The sequence below is a fragment of the Rhipicephalus microplus genome, chromosome X (genome assembly GCF_043290135.1).
Source record: "Rhipicephalus microplus isolate Deutch F79 chromosome X, USDA_Rmic, whole genome shotgun sequence".
In the NCBI taxonomy this organism is placed as follows: Eukaryota; Metazoa; Arthropoda; class Arachnida; order Ixodida; family Ixodidae; genus Rhipicephalus; species Rhipicephalus microplus.
This window is the reverse complement of record NC_134710.1, coordinates 278885776-278897689: the sequence shown is the minus strand read 5'-3', so window position 1 is coordinate 278897689 and position 11914 is coordinate 278885776. Positions and strand designations below refer to the sequence as shown.

General features: G+C 44.8%; 9 non-coding genes across 9 annotated transcripts in view; all 9 read right to left on the bottom strand.

Annotated features, from left to right (window-relative positions):
- Positions 1–8357: 8357 nt before the first annotated feature.
- Positions 8358–8429, bottom strand: TRNAP-UGG (transfer RNA proline (anticodon AGG)). The gene has a single exon. It is a non-coding gene; the product is annotated as a tRNA-Pro (tRNA).
- Positions 8430–8715: 286 nt separating this feature from the next.
- TRNAP-UGG (transfer RNA proline (anticodon UGG)) lies at positions 8716–8787 on the bottom strand. Its single transcript has one exon. It is a non-coding gene; the product is annotated as a tRNA-Pro (tRNA).
- A 482-nt stretch (positions 8788–9269) lies between these two features.
- TRNAP-UGG (transfer RNA proline (anticodon UGG)) lies at positions 9270–9341 on the bottom strand. The gene has a single exon. It is a non-coding gene; the product is annotated as a tRNA-Pro (tRNA).
- Positions 9342–10112: 771 nt separating this feature from the next.
- TRNAP-UGG (transfer RNA proline (anticodon UGG)) lies at positions 10113–10184 on the bottom strand. The gene has a single exon. It is a non-coding gene; the product is annotated as a tRNA-Pro (tRNA).
- A 209-nt stretch (positions 10185–10393) lies between these two features.
- On the bottom strand, positions 10394–10465 carry TRNAP-UGG (transfer RNA proline (anticodon UGG)). Its single transcript has one exon. It is a non-coding gene; the product is annotated as a tRNA-Pro (tRNA).
- A 210-nt stretch (positions 10466–10675) lies between these two features.
- On the bottom strand, positions 10676–10747 carry TRNAP-AGG (transfer RNA proline (anticodon AGG)). The gene has a single exon. It is a non-coding gene; the product is annotated as a tRNA-Pro (tRNA).
- A 286-nt stretch (positions 10748–11033) lies between these two features.
- On the bottom strand, positions 11034–11105 carry TRNAP-UGG (transfer RNA proline (anticodon UGG)). Its single transcript has one exon. It is a non-coding gene; the product is annotated as a tRNA-Pro (tRNA).
- A 209-nt stretch (positions 11106–11314) lies between these two features.
- On the bottom strand, positions 11315–11386 carry TRNAP-AGG (transfer RNA proline (anticodon AGG)). Its single transcript has one exon. It is a non-coding gene; the product is annotated as a tRNA-Pro (tRNA).
- A 489-nt stretch (positions 11387–11875) lies between these two features.
- Positions 11876–11914, bottom strand: part of TRNAP-AGG (transfer RNA proline (anticodon AGG)) — a 72-nt gene continuing 33 nt past the window's right edge. The window contains exon 1 of the tRNA in view: positions 11876–11914. This exon is cut by the window's right edge and continues 33 nt beyond it. This is a non-coding gene — a tRNA (tRNA-Pro).

The following is an 11914-nucleotide window of genomic DNA, read 5'->3' as shown; positions in this document are numbered from 1 at the left end:
ACCACATAGAGATGTTTTACTTTTATTATTCCTCTTATTTGCCAGCGTAAACCATGCGTTATCTATATAGCTACGGACTAACGGTCAATTAGCTCAAGCGAGAGGACATGTGGACATTAGAAAGAGAAGTCTGAAGAAAACACTGCAGTGCTTTCTTCAGACGTTTCTTTTTTCGCGCTTCAAATTTCAGCAAACGCAATCTGTCCAGCGCTTTCATTTTGAACTCCTGCTTTAAACATTCTCACTTCTCTGCTACAGTTTCTGTTTTTTCAATAAAAATTTTGTTAAGTGCCTCGTGTACTGCTTCTACAAATAATTCGTGTTTTAATATTAACACGTTAAGTTTCCATAAACTTCTGTTAAAAACCTTACGCTATTTCCTCATACCTATACAACACACGACCAAGCAGTGATCTGAAAGTGACACTGACACCACCGAGAGGTCACGACACATAGGCAAAAAATCTAAGGATAGTTATATGTGGTGTGACGACGCATGGCTATTGCCTTTAAATCACGTATACATCGCTTTGTGATTTGCTTCCACACATTTCGACACATTATCGAAGTCATTTTCGTTTTTTGTTTAATTTGCCTCGCACGTCACTACTTTTGTTAGGAATGCCAGTGTTAGTAACTATATCGCGAGCACTTAAAACACGGTTGAAGTCCCCTAACAATGCAACCCGCTTATCACAATTCGTCCACCGAAAGAGGTTAAAAAACTGGGCACGTGCTTCTGCATCATTCGGTGCGTATATGTATAAATCTCTAAATTCAGTTGCACAAAATAACAGTCACAATAAACAATTTTGCCTGACCGGCATGAAAATACACCTTGATCCAGAAGGCCTTGCAGTTTTTTTCACAATAAGAACACATCCCGCGGACGTTGCTACCTCATGGCTTACGACCGCATAATATGTCAGTGAAATAGCGCGCTATACTCCCGGTCTTTTCCTTTCCGTCTGCCTTGGTTTCCTGGATGATTGACACGTCTATATCTTTGTCTGTGACCAACCTCAGAGGTGCCTTCACCTACTCCTAGCCGCCAACCCTCTGATGTTGAGCGTAGCTATGCTGAATGACGGAGTCAGTGCCATAGTGACATTCGCTAAAAAGAGTAGGCCCGAAGCATCGTGCTTGCTTTCACGACCAGCCGTCGGCAAGCCGCTCCCAGGACCATCCTGATTGCCTGCGTTCTTTTGTTTTACCGTGTACACTGGTCTCCTGTCACCTGGGATCTTGGGCTCGGGTCTGAGAGTCAACAGCCTCCCTTGAGGTGCCTTTGCATGGGGTTGCTCGCTGTGGATTGGCAAGCTCTTGTCAGGTTCCTCGGCCGCATCGCGTGAACGCTTCTGTGTTGCCGTGGTGACATGGATGTCCTCTCCGCTACCCAATGTCTCTCCCCGGAGCTCTGCTGCATTGTCCACGTTCACTGGCGCCGCCGCCTCCTCGACTCGTAAAGGTTCAGCTGTTGACGGCGTGATGACAGGTATACGCACAAGTGCCTCCCCCAACTTGTGCGTGCTTGTCGATGCCGCCCCTCCAGGTGCTGCGAGGGCCTCTGGGCTGCTGGCTACTTCTGCGGCGTCTTCCAGCTCGGCCGCGTCCATGACGTGTTCAGAAACCTCCTCGCTTTTCACAGGTCCTGTAGCAGATGCATACGTCTACACGCAGTCTGCTTCGACGTGTCCGAAATGTTTACAGAGGGTGCAACGTAGTACTTTTGCACTCGCGATGCATATGACGTGTGTTTCGGCAGCACAAGCACTGCATCGGTCGACCAGGCACCACCACCAAGACTACTCCCCATATAGGCGTATGTGATGTGGGAGGTCTTTGTCCTTGATACCACTCTTCAACTTTAGCAAAACTGCCCTTCTTGTCGAGCACTTCTCTGCCATGCCCGGAACGTGCCATCGCTCACGGCTGACTTCCATCACCTTGACAAATGCTGCCAGTGAAGCCTTCACATCTTCGTCACTTACACCATGCAGCAGCCAGTACAGCCTGAACTTCACACTTCACCTGCTGGCCATACGGGTCGACGATGACGCACCACTGCCCCTTCACCTGCAGCCCCTTCAAGGCTAGCAGGCGTTTCGTGGGTGCTGCGTCGTTCAAGATCATCGCGCACAAGTGGTTTATCTTATGCGCACCGAGGTTCACCAATTCAGGCAGTGGCTCGGCGGCGTCAACGCGTCCCGAAAGTTTTCAACCTTGTAAGGCCTGGGTCTCACATCCCCGTCTATAATAAACACGGCGTTAATAATAAAAGCCCGCCTTTCAGCTGCTGAAGCAAAATATACTGATAATCTTTATTGTCTCTGTTCCTGTGTCCGTGGCCTATACTGGCCGTATTGCCCCGTCGCGGTGGTCTAGTGGCTAAGTTAATCGGCTGCTGACCCGCAGGTCGCGGGTTCAAATCCCGGCTTCGGCGGCTGCATTTCCGATGGAGGCGGAAATGTTGTAGGCCCGTGTGCTCAGATTTGGGTGCACGTTAAAGAACCCCAGGTGGTCGAAATTTCCGGAGCCCTCCACTACGGCGTCTCTCATAATCATATAGTGGTTTTGGGACGTTAAACCCCACATATCAATCAAATCATATACTGGCCGTATTCGCCGCTCCTTGGGAGCACATTATCCAATTATCTGCTCAGCTAAGCTGCTGGAAGAAAAATAAGACCAACAAGCCGACACACAGCCCTGAGACGAATATGAAGTGGTGTGGAGTGTCGTCAGATCGTCGGACTGGGGGGTCAGACTAAAGAGCCGACCACAGTGGACAACACATAGAAGTTGTATACTAAAGTGAAGTTATTGCGAAAGAGACTTGAGAATTTAAAGATGCGACGAAGATGAACAGATGACCCCGTTTCATCGTCTGACTTTAAAAAAAATAGGGGCTCATCAAGGATTTAAGCCCCTAATTACTCGCACCCTAAGCGGGAATCATGCCTATAGATCTGCGGTCTGAAAACAGCGGCCCCTCAGGCCGCATGTCGTCGCCAGACTAGTATAGTATGTGGCCCCCGTTACATCACAATCCTTTTTACCTCCCCTATAGGAATGTTCTCTGAAGGCCGACACGGCAGTTTTGACCTCAATGTTGTTGTTTATTTGTCTTGTTACCCGCGTTCGAACATTCCCAGTTTGCTACATGAACTGCTGAAAACACTGCTGCTGTATGTGTTTATATTTCAGTTTTCATACATTCTTCTCCATATAGCAACTCGGAGGAATTTTTTCGTCAGGGTGCCATTTACCCGTTTATTTACGAATGGTATGTAAACCGAGGCTTTGCCATGCCAGACTTTCTTATCAGCCGTACATTTATCTTCAGTGCGGTGCTTCTTTTCTCTGTAGAATTCAATCAAAGAGATTCCAGAATAAGACACGCGTGTCAGTTTTTTTTTTTTGCTGCAGTTTTGGACGATAATTTTTGCAAATAGAGAGAGAGGGAAATAACAAGAAAAGGGGAGACAAAACGTGCAGCCTATAGATTTCAATTTTCAGGAATCACATAACCTCTAAGGGGGATAAGCGGTAATCTCGGTAGTACTATTCGAGAAATAATAGTGATAACAATACAGTAAATAACGCTGAAAAGGTAAGAAGGAAATGCTACTTAAAATGAAGCAGAGTGTAACAATATTTGGTCTGTATTGCGTGAACTTCATGGCTTCAAGAAATGGGAATTAATTTAAATGAGCAAAAAAAATGATATTAAACGCCTTGAGAACCATCCGTATAAAAAGCAAAATATTATGCGGACACCTTTACTGGCATCATTGAGAACATGGTATCGTCTGGGCCGTCCAGCCATCTAGGCAAAAATTATGCTTCAAGTCATATGCGCGTCACCGCGTCACCAATAATAATAATAATAATAATAATAATAATAATAATAATAATAATAATAATAATAATAATAATAATAATAATAATAATAATAATAATAATAATAATAATAATATAATACTATAATTTATTATTATTATTATTATTTATATTATTATTATTATTATTATTATTATTATTATTATTATTATTATTATTATTATTATTATTATTATTATTGTTATTATTATTATAAACCATTAGGCACAGTTAATAAAATATATTGCTCTGTACGAAACATAATGTTGTGACTTAGCACATCAATTCTGATTTTTCAGCTTGATGACTGTATGCGCTCATTTTATGTAGCACAAGCTTCTAATTTAATATTTACGTACACTTCGGATATTTACCTCCGCATGCTCAAAATGATGTACACCTGCCACAAGCAGAGTTATCACATAGTATTGTCGCAAGATACTCCTCTCACATCGCCTGTTGGAATAAAAACAAAGGCTTGTGGTTTATTGCCAAGTTTTTTCTCTGAAGTTCTTTGATTTACGTCCTAGAAAAACAGGGCATTCGAGCAGTTTATGTTAAAATTTATTGTTTTTGATGCAAACAGCATCTAGAACTAACGCATACTGAAGAAAATCAGGCTTCGGTTTAGATTTGTGAGGGATTCCAAGGAATGTTTCGGGATTAAAGCGATACAAACGAGACTAGGTGCGGCATTTCTCGAGATTGTAGTATATCCAGATGGTGCAAGCGAAGGGCATATTAGGCTTTTGTGAAAATAGAAGAAAGAAACAAAGAAAGAAAATAAAAAGCGCACTTTATCACAATATTATTGTCATTGGTTGAAACGGGCGTCGACGCACGTGCTGGAAGAACGGTTTGAAGTGAAACTCGGTGTAGTGTTTATTTCAGTAAATGTTTGCTAGAAATGCAAAGACACGAAAAGCAGGACGCGTTGAAGACGCTTGCACTCTGCTTCCTTGGCTCGCGTCTCGTCGGTGTTACACGCGCTCCGTCTATATTCTCGAACGCGATTGGTGTTCCTGACTCGCACCTCGTCGGTGTCGCTGGTCTTCCACTCCCGACGCTTGCGTTCGGCTTCTCTGGCTCGCGCCTCATCAGTGTTTACGTCGCCATTCGCGATCTTCTTCACTAACCCTTGCGACGCCAGTGACTGCCGGGAAAAGTGCGCGCACACTGGAAGCATGCCGCGCCCGCATCCTACCCGTCAGCGCTACCGCGCGGCGAGCAGCGGCGCGCTGTCCATATTGTCTGTGCCGCGAGATTCTTGAGGCGCGCGAGGGTAGTGATGCGGACAGAGGCACCGCGTTACACAGGCTAGTGAAGGAGCTGCTTCGTATCTGATATTAAGTGTAGGAAGTGAAACGTCCCATGAGGCTGTCAGCTCAGTGTTTTGCCAGTTTCATTATAACGAGAAACCAGTGAACTCATGGCTGCATGGAACAGTTTCCTTTGTGCATGCGACCAACGAGCCGAGCATGTCCAGTACCAGTGCTCTTTATACATGTCGGAATCGATTACTGTGCTCTTTTACACAAAATAGAAGAATAGGGTATAAGCCACGAACCAGGCAGTATTAAGAAATATTTCACAATAATAGCATGAACCGAAGATAAAAAACACGTAAATGAACATATGAAACTAAGAGAATACAATAGTGGGTAATGACATTCAGCTGGTTCTTAATGGCATTCAGTTCGCAAATTCAATATCAATGAAGAACAAAGGCCAATAATATTAGATATTCTGGTATGCTGGAATAAAAAAGGCTATCAACAAGGCAAATACAATTTAATCGCTACATAAAAAAAGACACGGGCTCGTCCGGGATGAGGACACGGGACCTCTCGCACCCTGAGCGAGAATCATACCCCTTGACCAACGAGCCAGACACACCGCATTTTACTACATACCAATACATATACAAAAGCCTGATATTAATGACTCTCTTCCAATCACCTTATTATTTCAAATATAGTGAATTGATTATGATGAATAAGCAACAAACTTGGTAGTTGACTACAAAAATATTAACAATAAAAAAACTATTTTAAAAAAATACGCAACTACATATTTACTACAATTTGACTCAAATGACCTGGCTGAATAAAGGGAAATAACAAAAGAGGGAGGAAAGACAGAGACGCTTACAAATCTGCACAAATGGAAAGCTACCATACAGTGGGAAAGGTAGAGGGGAGTTTCGAAGGTAGAGGTTGAACGAAAGAACAGCGGGAAATATGCTGTAATTATTCTTAGAATCTTTTTTATTTCATTTTGAAATGTGATTTATTAGTATATAATAACTAGGAAAAGTTTTATGAAAAAATATCCGCCATCGCACGTAGTGGGTCCCCATCATGATCTTTTTATTTCCGCCAATGCAGGTGCATGGTTTTAGCACCAATAATAGATAACCACACTGATGATTATTCTTTTTTTAAATGGCATAAGCGTACTGCGGGGAACATACCACGCACCAAATTGTATTATATAGTAAAGATATATTAATCATAACACAAAAGGAAGAAAACGAAATATTAAAAAATATAATAATACTTTCCGATTTGAAGCTGACGTAGTTTTTTAGCTATAGCTTTTCGCAAGGTTTTTTTATCGCTGCTTTTTGAAAACAGCAGGGTCCCGTAATTAACAGACGAGTGCTCGGTTGTGTCTCACTGTGTCTCGATCTTTCAGTATCCGTCTATTTCAGACTGTAAAAAAAAAGAAAGTGGTCAGACATCATGAATCAAATCACTCTCCCGAGAGCCTTGTTAAGTGATGGCCTCTGCCCCTATAGAGAACTGGCAAAAACTATGGACTGGACAATTGTTATATAGTGCAAAGAATACTTGGAATTGGTCGTGACGCCTAACATTGTTATGAACGGCCTCTACCACAAAACGCCGGTATGTGTCATAGCAAATGAATGCACCGTATAATGTAGCAGGGGTGTGTGAAAGGGTGGTTGGTGGTAGTTTTGCGCTGTCATTCTGTTGCACACAGACATTCAAGCACGCGCGCTTTTACTGGACATATGAAGCTACAGAACGTTTACGCATTCAAATTTAATAAGGAACTTGGCGTCACGAATCCATACCCTTGAAAAGCCAACTTTCCCGTAAATAATCAGGGACATAACACTCTGATGAAAATATGGGACGATTCAGCACTCCATGGTTGGAACGTTTGGTCGAAGGTAACATTTACTATCATCCACCAAAATGTGTCATACCACCTTTGGTTCGCGAAAACAGCCGGTCACTTTAGACTAAGTAGCCACTATTTTTATTAAGACGATAGTCTTTTTTGGGGACCTTCAACGGAAAAATTTTGGTCTGTCTGTCTGTATACTTGTCTCTTTGTCCGCCCTAACGAAACCTCATACGGCATTAAACGGCCAACACCATTCCAAGCGCCCACCAATATTGCTCAAGGTTTAGCGTTCATAGTTGTGCGATATTCAAGTAAAAAGGAAATATTAAGCATATCTGAGGCGCAACAACAACGCTTCGATGTTTTCTATGTCTGCATTTATACTAGAAGAGGCACGCACAAGGTACCCTAAGGAATGTAGCGTTAAATCGCGTTGCGTGGACAGTGCAACGCGATGCTCATAAAGATGTTTCCAGCACTTTGCTACGACGTCAAGGTGGTAGCACCTGCCCGTTGCTTTGCGTTCTACACCTTATCACCTGTGAGACTGGCGCACATCTTTCTCCGCGGGCTGCACACCTTCGTTTTCGAAGATAACTGCCAGATGGCACTTGTGTCTAACGTGCCTAGATGCGCTCGTTCGCCTGCGCCACACGCTCGAGGCACTCCAACGCAGCGCCTTCAGAATACCATTCACCGATTTTCTTGCGCAGAACATCAAATAAACGTTTTCTTCACTCTCTCCAGACGCAAGATGCAAGACGTCCGGGATTTGAACCCGGGATCTCTTACACCCTAAGCGAGAATCATACCCCTAGACCAACGAGCCGACACGCAGTTGCATGATTATTATCATGGGGTGTGGAGTGACATCGGCCAACAGGGCTGGGTGGTCAGACCAACGATCCGGCCACACTAGGCAACACTTTAAAGTTGTCTAATAAACAGGCGTGCTTGAGAAAGGAACTTTGCTTAATAGAAATGCGAATAATACAATCATATGGCCGCATTTATTACTCCGACCGAAAAGGAAAAAGAGGGCTCGTCCGGGTTTTGACTCCGGGACCTCTCGCACCCAAAGCAAGAATCATACCCCTAGACCAACGAGCAGACGTACAGTTTCATGATAATTATCATGGGGTGTGGAGTGACATCGGCCAACAGGGCTGGGTGGTCAGACCAACGATCCGGCCACACTAGGCAACACTTTAAAGTTGACTAATAAACAGGCGTGCTTGAGAAAGGAACTTTGCTTAATAGAAATGCGAACAATACAAACAAATGGCCGCATTTAATACTCCGACCAAAAAGGAAAAAGAGGGCTCGTCCGGGATTTGAACCCGGGACCTCTCACACCCAAAGCGAGAATCATACCCCTAGACCAAAGAGCCGACACGCAGTTGCATGATAATTACCATGAGGTGTGGAGTGACATCGGCCAACAGGGCAGGGTGGTCAGACCAACGATCCGGCCACACTAGGCAACACTTTAAAGTTGTCTAATAAACAGGCGTGCTTGAGAAAGGAACTTTGCTTAATACAAATGCGAACAATACAAACAAATGGCCGCATTTATAACTTCGACCAAAAAGGAAAAAGAGGGCTCGTCCGGGATTTGAACCCGGGACCTCTCGCACCCAAAGCGAGAATCATACCCCTAGACCAAAAGGAAAAAAAGGGCTCGTCCGGGATTTGAACCCGGGACCTCTCGCACCCAAAGCGAGAATCATACCCCTAGACCAACGAGCCGACACGCAGTTTCATGATAATTATCATGGGGTGTGGAGTAACATCGGCCAACAAGGCTGGGTGGTCAGACCAACAATCCGGCCACACTAGACAATACTTTAAGGTTGTCTAAAAAACAGGCGTGCTTGAGAAAGGAACTGTGCTTAATAGAAATGCGAACAATACAAACAAATGGCCGCATTTAATACTCCGACCAAAAAGGAAAAAGAGGGCTCGTCCGGGATTTTAACCCGGGACCTCTCGCACCCTAAGCGAGAATCTAACCCTAGACCAACGAGCCTACACGCAGTTGCATGATAATTATCATGGGGTGTGGAGTGACATCGGCCAACAGGGCTGGGTGGTCAGACCAACGATCCGTTCACAATAGGCAACACTTGAAAGTTGTCTAATAAACAGGCGTGCTTGAGAAAGAAACTTTGCTTAATAGAAATGCGAACAATACAAACAAATGGCCGCATTTAATACTCCGACCAAAAAGAGGGCTCGTCCGGGATTTGAACCCGGGACCTCTCGCACCCAAAGCGAGAATCATACCCCTAGACCAACGAGCCGCCACGCAGTTTCATGATAGTTATCATGGGGTGTGGAGTAACATCGGCCAACAGGGCTGGGTGGTCAGACCAACGATCTGGCCACACTAGACAATACTTTAAAGTTGTCTAATAAACAGGCGTGCTTGAGAAAGGAACTTGGCCTAATAGAAATGCGAACAATACAAACAAATGGCCGCATTTATTACTCCCACCAAAAAGGAAAAAGAGGGCTCGTCCGGAATTTGAACCAGGGACCTCTCGCACCCTAAGCGAGAATCATACCCCTAGACCAACGAGCCGACACGCAGTTTTATGATAATTATCATGGGGTGTGGATTAACATCGGCCAACAGGGCTGGGTGGTCAGACCAACGATCCGGCCACACTAGACAATACTTTAAAGTTGTCTAATAAACAGGCGTGCTTGAGAAAGAAACTTTGCTTAATAGAAATGCGAACAATACAAACAAATGGCCGCATTTATTACTCCGACCAAAAAGGAAAAAGAGGGCTCGTCCGGGATTTGTACCCGGGACCTCTCGCACCCTAAGCGTGAATCATACCCCTAGACAAACGAGCCGACACGCAGTTTTATGATAATTATCATGGGGTGTGGAGTAACATCGGCCAACAGGGCTGGGTGGTCAGACCAACGATCTGCCCACACTAGACAATACTTTAAGGTTGTCTAATAAACAGGCGTGCTTGAGAAAGGAACTGTGCTTAATAGAAATGCGAACAATACAAACAAATGGCCGCATTTATAACTTCGACCAAAAAGGAAAAAGAGAGCTCGTCCGGGATTTGAACCCGGGACCTCTCGCACCCAAAGCGAGAATCATACCCCTATACCAACGAGCCGACACGCAGTTTCATGATAATTATCATGGGGTGTGGAGTAACATCAGCCAACAGGGCTGGGTGGTCAGACCAACGATCCGGCCACACTAGACAATACTTTAAAGTTGTCTAATAAACAGGCGTGCTTGAGAAAGGAACTTTGCTTAATAGAAATGCGAACAATACAAACAAATGGCCGCATTTATTACTCCGACCAAAAAGGAAAAAGAGGGCTCGTCCGGGATTGGAACCCGGGACCTCTCGCACCCAAAGCGAGAATAATACCCCTAGACCAACGAGCCGACACGCAGTTTCATGATAATTATCATGGGGTGTGGAGTAACATCGGCCAACAAGGCTGGGTGGTCAGACCAACCATGCGGCCACACTAGACAATACTTTAAGGTTGTCTAATAAACAGGCGTGCTTGAGAAAGGAACTGTGCTTAATAGAAATGCGAACAATGCAAACAAATGCCCGCATTTAATACTCCGACCAAAAAGGAAAAAAGAGGGCTCGTCCGGGATTTGAACCCGGGACCTCTCGCACCCTAAGCGAGAATCATACCCCTAGACCAACGAGCTGACACGCAGTTTTATGATAATTATCATGGGGTGTGGATTAACATCGGCCAACAGGGCTGGGTGGTCAGACCAACGATCCGGCTACACTAGGCAACACTTTAAAGTGTTCTAATAAACAGGCGTGCTTGAGAAAGAAACTTTGCTTAATAGAAATGTGAACAATACAAACAAATGGCCGCATTTATTACTCCGACCAAAAAGGAAAAAGAGGGCTCGTCCGGGATTTGAACCCGGGACCTCTCGCACCCAAAGCGAGAATCATACCCCTAGACCAAAAGGAAAAAAAGGGCTCGTCCGGGATTTGAACCCGGGACCTCTCGCACCCAAAGCGAGAATCATACCCCTAGACCAACGAGCCGACACGCAGTTTCATGATAATTATCATGGGGTGTGGAGTAACATCGGCCAACAAGGCTGGGTGGTCAGACCAACGATCCGGCCACACTAGACAATACTTTAAGGTTGTCTAATAAACAGGCGTGCTTGAGAAAGGAACTGTGCTTAATAGAAATGCGAACAATACAAACAAATGGCCGCATTTAATACTCCGACCAAAAAGGAAAAAGAGGGCTCGTCCGGGATTTTCACCCGGGACCTCTCGCACCCTAAGCGAGAATCATACCCCTAGACCAACGAGCCGACACGCAGTTTTATGATAATTATCATGGGGTGTGGATTAACATCGGCCAACAGGGCTGGGTGGTCAGACCAACGATCCGGCCACACTAGACAATACTTTAAAGTTGTCTAATAAACAGGTGTGCTTGAGAAAGAAACTTTGCTTAATAGAAATGCGAACAATACAAACAAATGGCCGCATTTATTACTCCGACCAAAAAGGAAAAAGAGGGCTCGTCCGGGATTTGTACCCGGGACCTCTCGCACCCTAAGCGTGAATCATACCCCTAGACAAACGAGCCGACACGCAGTTGCATGATAAGTATCATGGGGTGTGGAGTGACATCGGCCAACAGGGCTGGGTGTCAGACCAACGATCCGTTCACACTAGGCAACACTTGAAAGTTGTCTAATAAACAGGCATGCTTGAGAAAGGAACTTTGCTCAATAGAAATGCGAACAATACAAACAAATGGCCGCATTTGATACTCCGACCAAAAAGGAAAAAGAGGGCTCGTCCGGGATTTTAACCCGGGACCTCTCGCACCC